At 47.0% G+C, this 19,590-nt stretch overlaps 1 long non-coding RNA gene across 1 annotated transcript; it reads right to left on the bottom strand.

Moving 5' to 3' along the window:
• Window positions 1-2,699: 2,699 nt before the first annotated feature.
• Window positions 2,700-17,553, bottom strand: LOC128337794 (uncharacterized). Its single transcript, XR_008312437.1, has 3 exons — window positions 17,407-17,553; window positions 9,571-9,697; window positions 2,700-2,897 (listed from the first exon to the last, which is right to left on the bottom strand). It is a non-coding gene; the product is annotated as an uncharacterized LOC128337794 (long non-coding RNA).
• Window positions 17,554-19,590: the final 2,037 nt, after the last annotated feature.

Genomic DNA, 19,590 nt, shown 5'->3' with positions numbered 1-19,590 from the left:
CAAGGCGGTTGGCCTGCCTAATTCCCCCTCCTCTTAAATGAGGTCAATGGAGCCAGCGTTAATTAGGAAATGTAAATATTTTCTAATTGGGCTGCACACTTTCTTCCGAGTAAATGCAGCTGAACTCAGTGAGATGGGCACACTGTTAATCTCATTTGGTTGCTCATGCGTTGCCATGGCATCCTCCCGGGCTCAGGGTCTCTCCAGGATGCCCTGTGCACTCAGACGGGGCATCCTGGAACTTCCGGGGGCCACATGGCCCATGATCCCCACAGCCCCCGCCAGCTTCGTGATGGACCAAGCAGTTGTTTGGGCAGCCGATCTGGCTGCCCAGGGCTGCTTTTGGATCATCTGTGGAGAGAGCAAGCTAAGCCCGCTCTACCCGCATACCCGGAAGAAGCTCTTCTCAATCACTTCTACCCAGGTTCTCCTCCTCCCTTGCTTCCACACAGTCACTTCTATCCAGGTTCTCCTCCTCCCTTGCTTCCACACAGTCACTTCTACCCAGGTTCTCCTCCTCCCTTGCTTCCACACAGTCACTTCTACCCAGGTTCTCCTCCTCCCTTGCTTCCACACAGTCACTTCTACCCAGGTTCTCCTCCTACCTTGCTTCCACACAACCAAAAATTGGGAGCACACACAGCTCCCAAACCCAGGCAGGACACAGTTTCTGATTGTGTGAATGGCCTCTATATGTCTGGACTCAAGCCTTGGTGATGGACGCCTGTGTTCATCAGACTGGGATTCAGTCTGTGCGCCACCACCTGAGAAACTCTCCACAGTGGCTAAGGAAGGCTCCTTGCTTGCACCAATAGGCCAGAGTCAATCAGATGACACAACCCAACCCTTATAAACACTTCCAGTTCAGACTTATTGACAGATCAACGAGAATATCTGATTTTGCTCCACTGGAAGTGAGTCTTAAAGTGGCCAACTCTATTTTCCATGGGACACAATTATTTAATGATTGAATTGGTGTCCATTGTGAGCTGTCAGATCAAAACACCGATATTTCACCTCTATAATCAAGGCATGCTTTCTCTTTCCTGGCTTTTGCTATGTGTGAGTGGGTGTGTTTTTAATAGATATTTGTACTCATTGGCTTGACGTTCTGCCATCTTTTGGAACCTTTTATCTCCTGTTGCTTCTGCAGCCCAACTGTTAATTTCTAGCCATATGTCGGAGTGCTTTTGAAGACCTGCCAATATCCTTCAAGCTCCAAATTCTAATCATGGCCTCCCAGCACTGTGGAAGGTTTTTTGCCAACACACCATTGCCGCTTAGTTAAGGTGGTTCCCATCTGTCTTGTACAAGCTCGCCGGGGTGCTTTCCTGCGCATTGTGGAGTTAACTCCTGGTCCAAGCCAGAGCTCAGCCTGCTAATAATGGTACATCTCTAGTTTTATGTTAGCACAAGAGGCATCATGGAGACTGCTGCCAGCGAAAACCTCTGAGCTCCCAGCCCACGTGAACAGACATTTGGGACATCTTCCAGAGCGATAACCAGGTTAGTTGGTTACAGCAAAATGAATCCAAAAATTTCCTGGCACCTTAAGAACCAGAGCATTTATTTTAGCATAAGCTTTCATGGACTGGAGACCATTTCATCAGATGCACGTAACAGCTGGGTACAGCTGGGGCCACTTAAGCAAGTACAAAACATGGATTTGAAATGGCCCCAGGCAGTGTTCCATCTAACAGGCATTCCCAGATGTAGCTGACTACAACTTCCCAAATCCCCAGCTGCAATGGCTTTTGCTTGGGGATTCTGGGAGTTGTAGTCAACAACATCTGGGAATCCCTGTTGTTGTTGTTGCTTACATTTTATATCCCGCTCTTCCTCCAAGGAGCCCAGAGCGATGTACTACATACTTAAGTTTCTCCTCACAACAACCCTGTGAAGTAGGTTAGGCCTAGAGAGAAGTGACTGGCCCAGAGTCACCTAGCAAGTATCATGGCTGAATGGGGATTTGAACTTGGGTCTCTCCAGCCCTAGTCCAGCACTCTAACACTGCCTAGAACACTTCTCAGACTGACCACCATTATTCGCTGCCATATTTACAGGATCTTCAGTTGAGGCTAGAGTGGAGAACCAAAGGCAAAAAGTAAGTATGCTTCTGAAGAGAAAAGATCTCTAATGGTGTTGTATTCAGATGGTGATGATCTTTCACTCATACTTTTTAAAAAATGGAAATTCCATCTTAGCTTCTGTGCCATATAAGCTGTAAAGACTTTGTATAGTTAAGTGCAAGGTGATGGTTTTAGAAATCAGGCTGCATGCACCCACACTGCCTTGATCAAAGATGCATCAGGCAGAAATTCATCAGGGGCATCTCTAGGAAGTGTTTGGGCTTGGTACAGGTGCTCCTACCACCACGGCTGCTGCTGCTACGGATATTTATATAACATTCTTCAACCAAAGTTCTCAAAGCGGTTTACATAGAAAAATGAATAATACATAATTAAGATGGTCCTCTGTCCCCAAAGGGCTCGCAGTCTAAAAAGAAACATAATGTAGACACCAACAACAGAGACAGAAAGGATGCTGTGCTGGGGTTGGATAGGGCCAGCTGCTCTCCCCCTGCTAAATATATGAGAATTACTGCTTTAAAAGGTGTCTTTTTGCTCATTTAGTACTATGCCAGTATAATTGAGAAAAACAATTGGCCATTAGTTTATTTTCCATTAATTAACAGACAGCACACAGGCGTAACATGGTGGGCATGCTATCTTGCTAATTTGCTTCTCTTCTTGTCCTCCTTTCTTCCCAGAGAGCTAAGAAAGGTCTAGAGTGACCAGCAGCCCAAACTTTCCTGTTCCCACATCAACTTCAGTAGGCCTGGGGTTTCTATTTCCTTCCTGTTTCTACATGGCTCAAAGCTGAGGTATCTCAAAAAGCTGTAAACAATAACAAAAATGTTAGAAGTGCAGATAGTCTTAACACTGGGTCAAAGATCCTCTCCAGAAATTGATTTCGGGATCATGTTTCCCTGTGACATTATCGTTTTCTTTCTGCTTAACACAGTACATGCATACCTGCCCATTTCCCAAGCCCGCTGAAGAGCAACCTTTGCTTTGTGCTTTTGCCTCCATATTAATAGGAGTTCCGCTTGCGTATTGAGAAAATGTGGTCTCTTGTCAGACCCTGAAAAGGGGTCTTATTACCTTCTGTTCTCAAATTGACTGGTTGGAGATACCACAGCGAGATCTGGCAAGCTGATTGCAAATGTGGACCAGATATTAAATGCAGATGCTCAGCTCGGGAGGTCAGGAACACCTGCAAAATAGCTGTGTGATTTGCTTGCCGTCAGAATCTCTTTTAAAACTCACAGAAGCCTCGACATGAGGTGAGAGGAGGGGAGAATATTCAATGTGCAATGCAATACATTCTAAGGTATAATTTGTCTGCTGCTGAATAATTCCTTGTGCAGACATTTGGAGAGTAAAGGAAGTGCTCCTGTCTTCCTCTTCTTAGACATAAAACATGCCCTTATTTTGTTTTGTTTTGGTTTTTTCTTTTGCATTTCCATCGCTAGCAAACCAGTGCGTCAGCATTTTCGTAGCCTTCTGTCCTTTTGCTATAAGTGCTGCTCAGTCTTCTAGTTTCAGAAAACAACAGCAGAGGGAGAAGCCAAAGAATCTAGCCCTCCATTGCCATCACTGCTTCTGGATCTAGAGAAAAGCAGCAGGGGGGAGGGAGCCAAAGAATCCAGCACTCCATTGCCATCACTGCTTCTAGCTTCAGTCAAAGAACAACAGTAGAGCAGAGGGAGGAGCCAAAGAATCCAGCCCTCCATCACTGCTTCTAGCTTCAGAGAACAACAGCAGAGAAAGGAGCCAAGGAATCCAGCCTTCCATTGTCATCGCTGTTTCTATCTTCAGAGAATAGCAGCTGAGGGAGACGCCAAGGAATACAGCCTTCCATTGCCATCACTGCTTCTAGCTTCAGAGAAAAGCAATAGAGGGAGGAGTCAAGGAATCCAGCCCTCCATTGCCATCACTTTTTCTAGCTTCAGAGAACAGCAGCAGAGGGAGGAGCCAAGGAATCCAGCCCTCCATTGCCATCACTTTTTCTAGCTTCAGAGGACAGCAGTAGAGGGAGGAGTCAAGGAATCCAGCCCTCCATTGCCATCACCTTTTCTAGCTTCAGAGAACAGCAGCAGAGGGAGGAACCAAGGAATCCAGCCCTCCATTGCCATCACTTTTTCTAGCTTCAGAGAACAGCAGCAGAGGGAGGAGTCAATGAATCCAGCCCTCCATTGCCATCACTTTTTCTAGCTTCAGAGAACAGCAGCAGAGGGAGGAGCCAAGGACTCCAGCCCTCCATTGCCATCACTTTTTCTAGCTTCAGAGAACAGCTGCAGAGGGAGGAGTCAAGGAATCCAGCCCTCCATTGCTATCACTTTTTCTAATTTCAGAGAACAGCAGTATAGGGAGGAGTCAAGGAATCCAGCCCTCCATTGCCATCACTTTTTCTAGCTTCAGAGAACAGCAGCAGAGGGAGGAGCCAAGGAATCCAGCCCTCCATTGCTATCACTTTTTCTAGTTTCAGAGAACAGCAGTAGAGGGAGGAGTCAAGGAATCCAGCCCTCCATTGCCATCACTTTTTCTAGCTTCAGAGAACAGCAGTATAGGGAGGAGTCAAGGAATCCAGCCCTCCATTGCCATCACTTTTTCTAGCTTCAGAGAACAGCAGCAGAGGGAGGAGTCAAGGAATCTAGCCCTCCATTGCCATCACTTTTTCTAGCTTCAGAGCAAAGCAGTAGAGGGAGGAGTCAAGGAATCCAGCCCTCCATTGCCATCACTTTTTCTAGCTTCAGAGAACAGCAGCAGAGGGAGGAGCCAAGGAACCCAGTAGCTGCGAATCACCAGAAGTGAAGCTGAAAAATGCCATTGGATGTATGAACGGCACCTTCAGCTATCGTCCTGACATCGCTATACATAGTACCCTCATATGAACTCCCCACAGCCTAAGTGCAGCAAAGCTGCATTCCGTCTCCATTTGGAAAAGTTTAATTTTCTTTGTCATGAAAAAGTTTTCTTTGTGGCCTGGGCAGAGGCCCAACATCCTGACATTTAGTCATCCTATCCCTGTCCTTCAACTCTGATTTTTAAAGCAAAGTAAGTTCACTTTTACTTGGAGGAATAATTGATCCTACTCATTGAGTTTCCAAGCACTGCAGAGAAAAGAGAAGAGAAGGGACGCATTTGAATTATGGACTGTCCCCCTAGGCCTGGCTTTTTCATCAATCCGTCAGCCATGGCAATAACTGTCACAATATTGTGAACGCAATCAAGTGGTTTCATTCATTAATTAAACTTCAGGATATCCCCATCTGCCTGACAACAGAGGTCCCACAAGGACACCCTTACTGCCACAAGTCAGTTGTAAAGTTGATAGTTTTGTGTTCAAGTGGAGGAATCTGTAGGAGCTGTCTGAGAAAGCAAATTCAGATGTTTCTGCCGAGCAAGTTGTGGCCCTGAACTCCAAGAGGAAACAGTTTCCTAAATGCAGCCACAAAGCAAGGTCTTGAACACAAATAAAAGGACCATGACAAAATGACGATGGTTTACATGTAGACTGAGAAGCAATATTCATAATCAAGAAAGAACACTGATGATGTTGATGATGATGATAATGATGATGATGATTTTGCATTTATATCCCACTCTTCCTCCAAAGAGCCCAGAGTGGTGTACTACATAGGTCTCTCTTTCACAACAACCCTGTGAAGTGGGTTAGGCTGAGAGAGAAGTGACTGGCCCAGAGTCACCCAGCAAGTCTCATGGCTGAATGGGGATTTGAACTCGGGTCTCCCTGGTCCTAGACCATGATACAGTGATAATCATAATAAACTTGATTTGTTAGCCGCCTCATAACAAATTGTTCTCTGGGTGGCTCACAGCAACACAATATTAAAAACATCCAATAAAAACACATACAACACAACAGATGACAACACCAAATTTTACAAAATACAATACAAAACATTTGTAAAACTTCTAAAAACTCAAATTAAAAAGCCTGAGTGAACAGAAAGGCCTTCATTTGGCATCTAAATAAACAAAATGATGCCAGGTGAGCCTCACTTGGGGTGCCACCACTGAAAATGCCCTCTTGCTGGTAGCCGCCTGCCAGTGGTCCCTCTAATTTTTTTCATCTCTGTGCGGAATGAGTTTTGTTCTGGGAAGCAGTAACAAGGCTGTATGTGTGCACCTGGATGCAGAATGAGGCCTTCCTGATCCAGCCTGAGCAGGATCTAAATTGAACTGAGTGGACATCCAAAATCTTGTGAGCACACGCACGTGTGCATGCCTTGGATGGAACAGTGCCACCTGCCTCAACTCACTTGGCAGGGGAACTCTCAGAGCAAGGCCTCCAAAGAAGATCTTAAGGTCCGAGTCGGATCTTCCGATTCGGATAATCTTAAGGTCCGAGCCCTGAGACATTTTTGGAAGGGTGGTATAGAAATCAAATGAATGAATGAATGAACATGGGACAAGGCACTCTCTGAGGTAACCTGGTCCCAAGCCATTGATGTCGGACATAAGGACGCAAGAAGAGCCTTGCTGGATCAGGCCCAAGACCTGTCTAGACCAGCCTCCTGTTTCCCACAGTGGCCCACCAGATGCCTCTGGGAAACCCCACAGGCAAGAGAGAAAAGCATTCTCTCTCCTGCAATTGCTCCCTTGCAACTGGTATTCGGAGGCATCCAGCCTCTGAGCCCGGAAGTACCCTATAGCTATAAGGATTAGTAGCCATCGACGGGCTTGCCCTCCATGAATCTGTCTAAGCCCTTTTTAAAACCCTCCAAGCTAGTGGTCATTACATGGCAGATAATTCTAGCGGTTAATTATGTGCTGTGTGAAAAAAAATACTTCCTTTTGTTAATCCTAGACTTCCTGGCAATCGGTTTCATGGGATGACCCCTGGTTCTAGACTTGTAAAAGAGGGAGAATCTCTCTCTCTCTCTCTCTCTCTCTCTCGCTCTCTCTCTCTCTCTCCACGCCATGCATAATTATATACACCTCTAACATGGGTCTCAGTCACCCTTTCTCTCTACAAAAAAGTGGTAGCCTTAACTCCCTCTTCCGCGCCTTTCTCCAGCTCTAAAATATCCTTTTTGAGATCCGGTGTCTAGCGCAGTACATTTGAGAAAGGAGGCAAAGATTCCTGGGATGTGTAATGAAATGTCGAAGCCCTGATGTTAGTAATTTGCTGGAACAAACAGACGGCTTGCGTTAGGTCTGTGTGGGTGGAAGACAAATTTGGGCCTCTGTCATTGATGCGATGGTTATTAATGAGGTGCAGCTGAGGCGAGCGTGAGTGAGTCAGAGCTTTCACTGGGGACGGCAGGGAGACGATAACGTGTCGGAGGAGGGATGCGAGCAAACCTGTCTAGGGCACATGGGATGCAGTTTGCTGTGATGCTTTTATTCTTTCCTCCTAGAGTCGCAAGGGGGAAGGGGGTATGGAGATGACTTGATCAGGTGTGTCGTGCTTGCCTCCCTCCATGATCGCAACTCCTCATCATATGGGGAGTTGGGCACCATATCATCATATTGGGCATCATATCTGGCTGGGCACCAGGGAGTAAGACAACCCCAAGAGACAACTCCCAGTAGTAGGTTTGTGACTTTGTTGTAGCAATAAAGAAACTCTCGAAAGAGCATAGGAACATAGGCAGCTGCCATATATTGAGTCAGACCATTGGTCCATCGAGCTCAGTATTGTCTACACCAAGTATTCTCAGGGTTGGGTTCCCAGATGTTATTGGACTTCAACTCCCATAATCTCCAGTACCTGTGGCCTTTGGTTGGGGATTATGGGAGTTGAAGTTCAATAACATCTGGGGATCCAATCTTGAGAATCCCTGGTCTATACAGGCAGGCAATGGCTTCTCCAAGGTCACAGGCAGGATTCTCTCTCAGCCCTATCTTGGAGATGCTGCCAGAGAGGGAATTTGGAACCTAGATGCTCTTCTCAGAGCAGCTCTATCCCCTAAGAGGAATATCTTACAGTGCTCACACTTCTAGTCTCCCTTTCATATGCAACCAGGGCAGACCCTGCTTAGCTAAGGGGACAAGTCATGCTTGCTACCACAAGACTAGCTCTCCTCTCCTAGGGCATAAGAACAGCCCTGCTGGATCAGGCCCAAGGAAGCATACCTAGTCCAGCCTCCTGTTTCACACAGTGGCCCACCAGATGCTTCTGGGAAGCCCACAAGTAAGAATTGAGAGCACGCCCTCTCTTTTGCTGTTGCTCCCCTGCAACTGGTATTCAGAGGCATCTTGCCTCTAAGGCTGGAAGTGGCCTATAACCACCAGATTAGTAGCCACTGATAGAATTATCTGATAGATGTCCTCCATGAATTTGTCTAAACTCCTTTTAAAGCCACCCCAAGCTAGTGGCCATCACCACATCCCGTGGTGGAGAGTTCACCTTCAGTATCAGGCACCGACCTTTTCTCCCAGAAGCTACATGGTCTGCTCAGATAGATCCATGCTGCCTGCCCTCCTTCCTTCTGTCTTTTCCCTCCCAGGCGGTTGCTATTTCATCATCTGTGGCAGGGCTACTCAACTTTGGGCCTCCAGGTCTTTTTGGACTGCAGCTCCCAGCATTCCCAGCCATAGTGGTCAATAGTCAAAGCTGGCATCAGGTGTTGGCCAGGTAGGGCATGGGCCCAAGGACCCCCCTTGGAATACCCTCCCCTCCAAGCTGCGGGGGCTAAGTTGAGCAGGGCTGGTCTACACTAACTGCACCAAGTCAGACCATTGGTCCCTCTCATGCAGTACTGTCTACACTGACTTCACCAAGTCAGACCATTGGTCCACATCGCTCAGTACTGTCTACATTGACTTCACCAAGTCAGACCATTGGTCCACCTTTCTCAGTACTGTCTATACTGATTGCACCAAGTCAGACCATTGGTCCCTCTTGCTCAGTATTGTCTACACTGACTTCACCTTGGTCCACCTTTCTCAGTACTGTCTATACTGACTGCATCAAGACAGACCATTGGCCCACATCGCTCAGTACTGTCTATAGTGACTGGCTGCACAGCTTTGGCCCTTCAGCTGTTTGTGGACTACAGCTCCCACAATCCCCAGCCACAATGGCTAATAGTTAGGTATGATGGAATTGTAGTCCCGCATCTGCAGGAGGGCTGGAGCTGTGCAGCCCTGATCTATACTGACTGGCAGCGGCTTCTCCAAGGTTTCAGGCAGGAGTCTCCTCCAGCCCCATCTGGAGATGCTGCCAGGGAGTGAACCCGAGACCTTGTGGATGCAAAGCAACTGCTCTATCGTTGAGCTATGACCCCACCCCCTAAGACTTTTGGTAGACCAGCCAATGCACTGTATGTCTCCCAACGCTATGGGAATCTAGCCAATCTAGACAAATTTATGAAAAGCACAAGAAAATGGCCCAAATACAAATCCTAATATGGAGTGCATTGTAATCATCCACACGCTTGGGTATCTCCTATGGCAGGTCTCTAAATTAGTCAGCCTTTAATGTAATCAGCATCCTGAGCAAATCGGCAGAGGCATGTGGTGCTGTTTTTAGTACCTTCTCGATATCCAGCTTCTTGTAGTCATTGAGATGGATCCTATGGTGTATTTGAAAGGGCTGTAGAGCAGTTCAGTGGTATGTGTGGACTCGGCTTTTGTTCATCTTTATTTTATAAAAGGAGAATCTGTGAAATGAGAGAAAAAGAAAGTAAGTGAGAAATCGTCCATGGGTGTGTGTGTGGAGCAGTGGTGGTTGTGGTAGAGCTTAAGTTGCAGTGCAGAGATGGAAATCTGTTGTTGTTGTTGTTGTTACTATTATTATTTATTCAATTTCTATACCACCCTTCCAAAAATGACACACCCGCCACAGCCACTGGAGGGATGCTGTGCTGGGGGTGGATAGGGCCAGTTACTCTCCCCCTGCTAAATAAAGAGAATCACCACTGTAAAAAGGAGCCTCTTTGCCAAATTAGCAGGGGTATGCAGGGATATATCAATTAGAATCAGGTAGGCAACCATTTGCACTCCAGCTGTCATTGAACTACAATTCTCATCATCCCCAGCCACAAGCATTGCAGGCAGAAGATTGCAGGTTCAATCCCTGGCAGCATAAGAACATAAGAAGAGCCCAAGGCCCACCTAGTCCAGCACCTTGTTTCACACAGTAGCCCACCAGATGCCTCTGGGAAACCCATGAGCAAGATGTGAAGGCATGCCCTCTCTCTTACTGTGGTTCCCCTGCAACTGGTATTTAGAGGCATCTTTCCTCTGAGGCTGAAGGTGGCCTAGCACCATCAGACTAGTAGCTGTCGATTGAGCTGTCCTCCATGAATTGCTCTAAGCCCCTCTAAAAGCCTTCCAGGCTGGTGGCCATCACCACATCTTGTGGCAGAGAATTCCATAGATGAAATGCAAGCTAGCAAGGGTACAATTCATGTGCACTACAGCAAAACCATCTCTCTTCCTCAAGGTGTGCTGACGGCACTATAAAAACCAGCAGGGTCACCACCACCATCACCATCAAAAAAAATCAACCAATGGAGAAGAAGCTCTTGAGCGGCCCCAAAATTCGTGTACTCCCTGATCCTGCAAGTAGAAAGTGAAGCTTTAAAACCCCGCAAGGGAGCAGGGAATGATTTGCTATTCATTCCAAGAAGAAATAAATTGTAAATAATGCAGATGTTGTCACCAACTTTGCCGATGGCCAACATCTCTGGAGAATATTTATCCCTTGAGATGAATAGGGCTGTCAACATCGGAAGTGGAGTTCACACAGGAGAGGTGTTTGCCTGTATAAATAGCCCCTCGGCTTTCCCTTCATTAGCTTGTACTGAACAGTGGCAATTATAACGCGCCTGAGCAGAAAATTGGATTTCTTTTTGTTCTGGAAATTGATCAGCTTGACGCCACTCATCTGGATCAGATTAAGACAAAATATATATAATTGCTTGATGAGAGGAAGCTTTCAGAGATCCTGCCAAACTGGAATCCAGACGGTCGGAACAGCATCAAGGTTGGTTATGGTTTGGGGCCTTTTAAAGGAGGAGAGCTGGTCTTGTGGTAGCAAGCATGACTTGTCCCCTTAGCTAAGCAGGGTCTGCCCTGGTTGCATTTGAATGGGAGACATGATGTGTGAGCACTGGAAGATATTCCTCTCAGCAGGGGATGGAGCCGCTCTGGGAAGAGCAGAAGGTTCCACGTTCCCTCCCTGTCAGCATCTCCAAGACTGGGCTGAGAGAGATTCCTGCCTGCAACCTCGGAGAAGCTGCTGCCAGTCCATGAAGACAATACTGAGCTAGATGGACCAAGGGTCTGACTCAGTGTATGGCAGCTTCCTATGTTCCTAAGATATATTGCATTCAAAAAAATGAAACACACACCGCAAGAACTGGTTTTATGATAGCAAGCATGAATTTCCCCCTTTTCTAAGCAGGGTCTTCCCGGGTTTACATTTGAATGGGAGACTACATGTGAGCATTGGAAGATATTCCTTTTAGGGGATGGGGCCACTCTAGGAAGAGGCACCTGCATGCTTTCATGCAGAAGGTTCCAATTTCCCTTCCTGGCAGCATCTCCAAGATAGGGCTGAGAAAGCCTCCTGCCTGCAACCTTGGAGAAGCCACTGCCAGTCTGTGAAGACAATACTGAGCTAGATAGACCAATGCTCTGACTCAGTATATGGCAGCTTCCTAAGTTCCTATGTTTCTAAAGGAAAGTTCTGAACTTCACAGTAATTTGTGCAGAGACCTTGGCGTGTGCGCGCGCGCACACACACACACACACACACACCATACAGCACTGCAACACACACCTGTGCCTTTCCCTTCTCTGTGTGCACATAACAGCCCAGTTCAGACATGATGTTGTATGAGTGTTCAGATGTCTCGTACATGTCTCTGTGTGAATGGCTGTACTTGTGTTCCTTTAAAAAGATAGGACACATACTTCTGTACCTGCGGTCAACATAACGTGTGAATGACTGTACAGATCTGTACCGTGTACACTCTACACTCGTTGTGTGAGTGTTGAACATAATGTGTGAATAGGCCTACATTGTTGCCTAGAGTCACAGTTTATGCCACTTTTAAGAATGGCCACAAACTCTGCCCACAACCTTCACTCATAGGAATATAAGGAGCTGCTTTATACTGAGTCAGACCATTAGTCCATCTAGCTCTGGAATGCCTACACTGACCGGCAGCAGCCTCTCCCAGGTTTGAGAAGGGAAGTGAAGGATCCCCGCAGCAGGCTTTTAAATCTCTCACCATCATCCAACGTCATTGGACCACTTAGCTCTGTAATGCCTGCACTATTATTTCTGTCTGTCTGTCCGTCTGTTGATTGATCTATGCATCTATCTAAACCTCTCTGAAAACTTTTGTTGAATTATTATTATTTTATTTATTATTTATTCAATTTCTATACCGCCCTTCCAAAAACAGCTCAGGGCGGTTTACACAGAGAAATAATAAATAAATAAGAAGGATCCCTGTCCCCAGAGGGCTCACAGTATAAAAATAAATATAAGATAGACAGCAGCAACAGTCACTGGAGGTACTGTGCTGGAGGTGGAGAGGGCCAGTTAGCGATAGCAATGATATATAACAATTTTTAGTAGTAGCAGCACTTGAAAGGCTGACAAGCTATACAGGCACCTAGGAAGCTGCCTAATACTGAGTCAGACCATTGGTCCATCTAACTCAGTTTTGCCTGCACAGACTGGTAGCAGCTCTCCAAAGTTTCAGAAACTTTCCCAGCCCGACCTGGAGATGCTGCCAGGGAGTGAACCTGAGACCTTCTGCATGCAAAGCAGATGCTCAACCGCTGAACTACAGCGCCATTGCTTAATGGGAATATCTTACAGCACTCACACGTAGTCACCCATCCAAAAGCAATCCAGGGCACACTCTGTTTAGCAAAAAGGACGATTCATGCTTGTTACCGCAAAAGTGGCTTCTTCCCCTCAAACTTCTGGACAGCCTTGCCATGCACAAATACTGCCCGTGTGTAGGACGCTGCTTGTGAAAGGAAGCCACAAACTTGGCTATACCACCCTCTGGAAATTGTGGCTGCAAACATTGCATGCTCCTCAGAAAGGTTTGTTTGCACTTTTAATACCTCGGCATCTCAGGATCCGAGAGAGAGGAAGTGGCATGTGGAGAACGCCTTTGAACTTGGTGTTAGGCAGATTAGTGCATATTGATCCCAAGCGCAAATTAAACAAATGTAATCCCCTTTTAAGTAGGGGTGTGCAAACAGGTTCAGAACCAAACCTGTTTGACATTGAACCAGTTCAGTTTGACGGCTTGAAGCCGAACCAAGCACACACACACGCACCCGGTTTGGTTCGACATCAAGCCAACCCCCACAACCTGTTCGGGGGCTTCAAAGTTTAAAGGATTCTTGTTACAACTTACCCCCTCTCTGGGGGGCTTTTCTGAGGCCATGGGGGTGTCTCGGGAGTTCCCCCCTCCGCTTGCGGGCCTCCATTACAGCTAAAATTGCCCAGTTTGGGCAGTCTTTGACCCATTCCAGACCTGCCCTCCATCTTGGCAACCATTTTGGAGGCCATTGCACATGCCCAATGGGCCTCTGTGTGGCATGAGTCACAAGAAGCCCCCCGGAGGGAGTAAGTTGTAAAAAAAATTATTTTTTAATTCACAAAAAAACCCTGAACCAAAAGGGGGGCTGGCTTGGGGGGCTGTAGAACCAAACTGGCCTGGTCCGGTTTGAGTCCAGGTCAGACTCAAACCAAACCAGGCCAGCTGGTTTTGTGCACACCCCTAGGGAGTGCGCGCGCGAAGGTTCCCCCCCCACCACCGACCTGTGAAATCACCGCCACGGCCTTTCGGCCCGTTTGGGTCTCCGTAACTGTGCATGGTCGCCATTTTGTCGTCGCACATGCGCAAATGACCTCTGCAAGGCCGTGGGCCATGCCAGGCCTCGCAGAGGCCATTTACGCATGTGCGGCGACCATTTCAAATGCAAATGCATTTCCATTCAAGCAGCTGAATTCATCAATTGTTCAATCAAAAGAAGAGCTATCAATCACATTGAAAACGTTCTCTCATTGGTTGATGGCGCCATTGTCAATGTAGAGCAGCAAGTCAGAAATAGCAACAAAGCATCTGTGGGAATACGCTCTTCATTCGAATGAGCAGCAACAGTTAGAAGATCTCGTTGCCCAAAGCAGCCTTCCCAGAAGAGAAACACACAATGCTACACTTTATTTACATCATTATAGCTCGGAATTGCAATCAGCTGGGACGCAGCCCACATTTCCCAATAAGACTCTGATATAAATGATCACCCGTTTCATTGCCAAATGCCTTCCAGTGTTACAGGAGGATTATGTTTCTCTTTTATACCACTTCTAATTGTGCAGAATTTATTCAGGTACACACACATCTCCATGCATTTTCAAGCAACTTCGGATCCATAGGCATTTATAACAGAGCATGAAATATTCTTCGAGCAAGGGACTAAACACCACATTACATGCAATGAGTAATTCATGGCCGGCCCTTGTGGCTGAGGATGATGGGATTTATAGTACAACATCTGGGGGCCTAGGTCTGAAAAACCATGGAATAATTGATCCATATTGGTGCTACTTGAGATGCCTTGTTCAGTTTTTGTATTTTCACCGCAGTTGTCCTCCAGGATTCAGCTCCCACACCAGAGTCTCTAGAAACTCAGTATGCAAGTCGACGGGTTATTGAGGGAAGTAACTTGCCTAGGGAAGAAGAGGCCGTTGGTTCGAATCCCCGCTGGGATCTTTCCCATAGTTTGGGGAACCTATATTGGGCAGCAGTGATATAGGAAGATGCTGAAAGGCATCATCTCATACTGCGCTGGAGGAGGCAATGGTCAACCCCTCCTGTATTCTACCCAAGACAACCACAGGGCTCTGTGGGAGCCAGGAGCCAACACCGACTTGATGGCACAACTTTATATGAAAATTAAATTAAATTAATGTATCTTGAGATTCTAATAAGAGATTATTCACAAAGTTTCATCCACATAAATACTTACAAGTTTCCATAGAAAGCTTTGTAATGCCTAAAGGTTTTCTTAAAAGCTTTTTGATACATAACACAACAATAAAAACCCTAAGAGGTCATTCACACAATCAAATCAAAAACTAGGGCCTGATCCTGGTGCGGCAGCACCGCCTAGCCCAGCTTTTAAACCTGGCTTTTAGCCGAGGTTAAAGGCTCGGGCGAGCCCTTAACCTGGGCTCGAGGATTGTGTGTTTGCTGGGGTTGCCTTGCATTCAGCCCCACCGGACAAAGAGACAGTCGCCTCGAGTACCTGCCTCCTGGGGAATCCCCCAATGCACTGTGCATGTGGTGCAGTGCATTGTGGGATATGCAGAGACCGGGACGGGTCGTATGGGAGCACGCTCTGCACTTTCAGCAACATTTTAGAAATCGTCTGGGGGGAAAGGTGAGTTGGGCCATCCTCCACCCACCCATCCACCCTCCCTGAAATGTGAATGGCCCCACTGTGTTCTACCTGGGTTTGGAAGCTGTGTGTGCTCCCAATTTTTGGTTGTGTGGAAGAGAGGTAGGAGGAAAACCTGGGTAGAAATGACTGAGGCTATCCACACAAGCGTGCAAAACCAGGCTAAGAGACCCCAAATCGGGCTAAAAGACCTGGCATGACCCAGGCCACACGGCCTCCAAAATGGGGGGAAAGGCCCATTTGGAAGGCCCATTTGAAAGGCCTCCAGAATGGGGAACCTCTGCCCCTGCCACCTTGGAGAACACCCCCAGAGGGGGTAAGTTTTTAAAAAATAATTAATTTTTCAAAAAACCTCATGAACCCCCCAAAGGAGCCAGGGAGGGTTAGATCCGGGGCCAGACCAAACAGGCGTGGTTCGATTCGACCCCAAACCATCGAACCGAACTGGTTCGACGTCAAACACATTCAACATTTTGAATGACCTGTTTGCACATCTCTAGCCACAACTCCTTCAGCCAGCTTGGGCAGGTGATGTAGGCACTCCTAAGCTGGATGGAGCAAAGATCTGATTCAGTAGAAGGCAGGTTCAGAACATCACAGGCTTCCACTCATGAGGCGAGAGAAGAGACGGCAGGAGCAGGTCCTCATCAGACAATTGCACCCGAACTGAGAAAGTGAGGAACAGCTTGCAGTGCAGAGAAAATGTTGCAATTGACCAAATGCTATTTCCCAAGGTTATTATGTCACAGATGGACAACCGGCCTCATGCTATTGGACGGGGCAGAAGGCTTTCCTCCCCTCCGCCAGCCAAAAGGGAAGAGAGGGGAGGAAATGCCATTAGTCAACATTTGTGAGCATTTAGATTCCAATTTCCTGTCGCCATCAATCTGATCTCGCTTAATAAGCTTTGCCAAAGCGAGGGATGGGGGTGGTGGGGAACCCAGAGAAAGTCACTGGGGAAAGTAATTTGCAGAATGCTTTTTGCTTACTAACCGTGAGTTATTTGCCAATAAAGCAATGGGGCTGCATTGCTTTCGAGTCACATCCTGCAGGAAAACAATTTCGGCTCCAAGAAATATGGCGCGTCTCTTACCCTCTGATGCTCGGTGCCCAGGAGTCGCTAAACGACAAGGAAGATCCTAACCACAAAGAATGTTGATAATACCAGACTCCTCCGGTAATACAGCGGATAGGGCCATCGCTCAGTGGTAGAGTGAGGCACAACACATGATCAGTGTGGAGAGCCGTTTGGGGTTCCTGCAAATGATCCTCAGGCTAGCTCGGATCGGATTGGATCGGATCGGATCGGCCACCCACATGACTACTGGCTCCATCACGGAGCTGGTAGGAGCGTTTGGGGATCGAGGTCACCTGCCCCCCTGGAAGTCCTAGGATGCCCTGCGTGAGTGCACGGGGCATTCTGGGGGGACCCCCAAGGCCGGGAGGCTTGCTGTAGCCTACTGGTGACTCACGTGGCGACTCCTGATCATCGAAACAGGGTTAGCAGAGCACTTGCTCCTCTAACCTCATTTGGGGGGGGGCAATTAAGCGGGCTAGCCACCGGGAGTCCTGCCACTCCCAGCGATTCACACATGTGGGGGGTAAATGGGCTGGGCTCCCTTTGCCCAGTTTCCTCAGCGTGTGTGAATAACCTCAGTGTCTATTTGGCTAAAAAAAAAAAGTCCGATCTGAAGAGCTGGAGAGCAGCTGCCAGTCAGAGTAGACAATCCTGAAGCTAAATGGTCCAAGAGTCTGACTTGTTAGAAGGCAGCTTCCCAAGGATGTGCATCTAGCAGGTCCCCACAGCTTGCATCCGACCAACCATTATGATGGCCTACCAGGAGCTTGTTAAATTATCTGGTGTTGCTGCCAGCCTGGGGCTGAAGAAGTGCAAGAACTGTCAAAGCACCTGGCAGCAGGACCATACCTGTGGCTGAGGAGCTTGGTGAGTCCAACCTGTCATGATCTCCCTGCTAAGCCTGGTCCGACCTGCTCCAACCTGCCGTGGCAAAGCCCCTTCCGTCATGGCTCAACAGAGGTGGGTGTTGTCCATTGTATGTCTTCATATATGGTATATTTTTTCCTATTAAATAAAAAATGGTGTTAAAAATATACTGCTATCCCGTGCTGCATTGGATTGAGTTGCCATTATTTATACTGTTTATTTTCCAACTGATGTGTGTTTTGGAAAATATAATTGGGCCAAGAGGCAGGGCTGATTATGAAAATGAGTGGTGTTTACATAAAATAACAGATAATTCCATTTCGGTTGGTTTTAATTAAAGGAAGTGTACCTATCTAGTCAAATGTCACCACTAATTAGATTTTCGCTATGAGGTTCTTCTCAGATCGCAGTTTCCCCTGCATTTCATACGTGGAAGAAAGTTCAGGTTCCAAATGAGTTCTGAAGCCAGCCAGCAGAGCTTTTCAGGAAATGAGCATCTTGGGTTCGAATCCTTTGATAAAGGGCTGATTTTTTCATTTTGACCCCAGTTCACTGGTTTTTGTTGCCTTTAGAGTGTATCACTCACATGTACAAGATGTGGGGGTGGGGGTCACAGGCGGAGGACAGATCTGTCAATGACTGTTCAACATGATGAATATGTAGAACTTCCATATGTAGGAGCAGTATTCCCCTGCATTTTCTCACCACGTGGAAGCTGCACGTGGAGAGGTTTTTGTACTTTTCCATTGGTAAAGAGAAGGATAGTTTTCCTGGAATTTTGCCCACACAAGGAGGGTGATAAACTCTGTTAAAAAGTGTGGGTGGTGGCAACGATTGAGCTACTAACAGAATGGTTTACATTTAAAGGAACAGCCTTAGTGAGTGAACGCAAGAGAGGGGATGATTCGACATTTTTCTTCCCCTCATGTGGGTTTGCTTTGAGAAAAAGGCTGAGTTAAATCTGCTACAATAGGTTATAATCAGCACTTTGTATTTTGCCCAGAAACCTATTGGCAGCCAGTGTAGCCAATAGCCAAGTATGACAGTATTCTTGTAAATCTTAGCCAGACATGTTTCAACAAGGTTGTCTTCATCAGTGGCTTCTTATTTCAGAAATCATATTCCCTCCTGGAAACACTTGCTATTGCTTTATATGGACTTCCGCTGGTACTTGGTCTTTAACATGGCACCTTCCAATATGTGGCATGTCCTTGGTGAGTTCTTCCTGCTCTTGATGGACCACAACTCCCATCATCCCCAGTCACAATGGCCAGCAGCCAAGGATGATGAGAGTTGTAGGCCAACATATGCAGAAGGGCCACTGTTTGGAACCCTTACCTTAAACAGATCCCAGAATCTTTTGCAGCACACAGGGCTTCCAACCACAGACGGTGTCCAGATGTTTCTCATAGGAACATCAGGAGCTGCCTTCTACTGAGTCAGTAGTCAGTAATCACTGGTCCATTGAGCTCAGTATTGTCTAAACAGATTGGCAGCAGCTTCTCCAAGGTTGCAGGTAGGAGTCTCTCCCAGCCCTATCTTGGAGATACCAGGGGGGGAACTTAGAACCTTCTGCATGCAAGCAGGCAGGGCGCTCTTCCCAGAGCAACACCATATCCTAATGGGAATATCTTACAGCACTCACATCTTGTTTCCCATCCAAATGCAAACCAGGGTGGACCCTGCTTAGCAAATGGGACAATTCATGCTTCCTCCTACAGGACCAGCCTTCCTCCCAAGACCAGCTCATAAATTCCTACTGAAAGAGTTCTCTTGTGAGGAAAAACGCTACTCTAGAGACCTGAACAGCCCTCAGGGGAGAGAGAGGAATTCTTAAATGTGTTGCCTTCCTGATGTGTTGCCATCCTTTCTGAGTGCTTATCATTGTCTGAAATTGCTCTTCCTTTTCAAGCCGTGAGAATTGCTGTGGGCAGCAAATCCATCAACTTGGATGTGACGCCAATGTGTTGCCAGTTGCTAGAAGACGTCTTTCAAGGAAACCTGTTTATAGCCCTCTGCAAATATCATACATATCCTGTAAAGTCTCTTAAAATGAGGTGGTCCATCGAAGAGTTGGGTGGCCGGTTGAAACATTTTCAGAGTAATGCTGACCGCTGTCAAGAGCTGCTTTTAACTGGGGCAACATGAATAAACATTCTGCTTAAT

This window comes from Hemicordylus capensis, chromosome 15 (genome assembly GCF_027244095.1).
Source record: "Hemicordylus capensis ecotype Gifberg chromosome 15, rHemCap1.1.pri, whole genome shotgun sequence".
NCBI lineage: Eukaryota > Metazoa > Chordata > Lepidosauria > Squamata > Cordylidae > Hemicordylus > Hemicordylus capensis.
The sequence above is the reverse complement of the archived record's forward strand: the minus strand, read 5'-3'. Positions and strand labels throughout refer to the sequence as shown.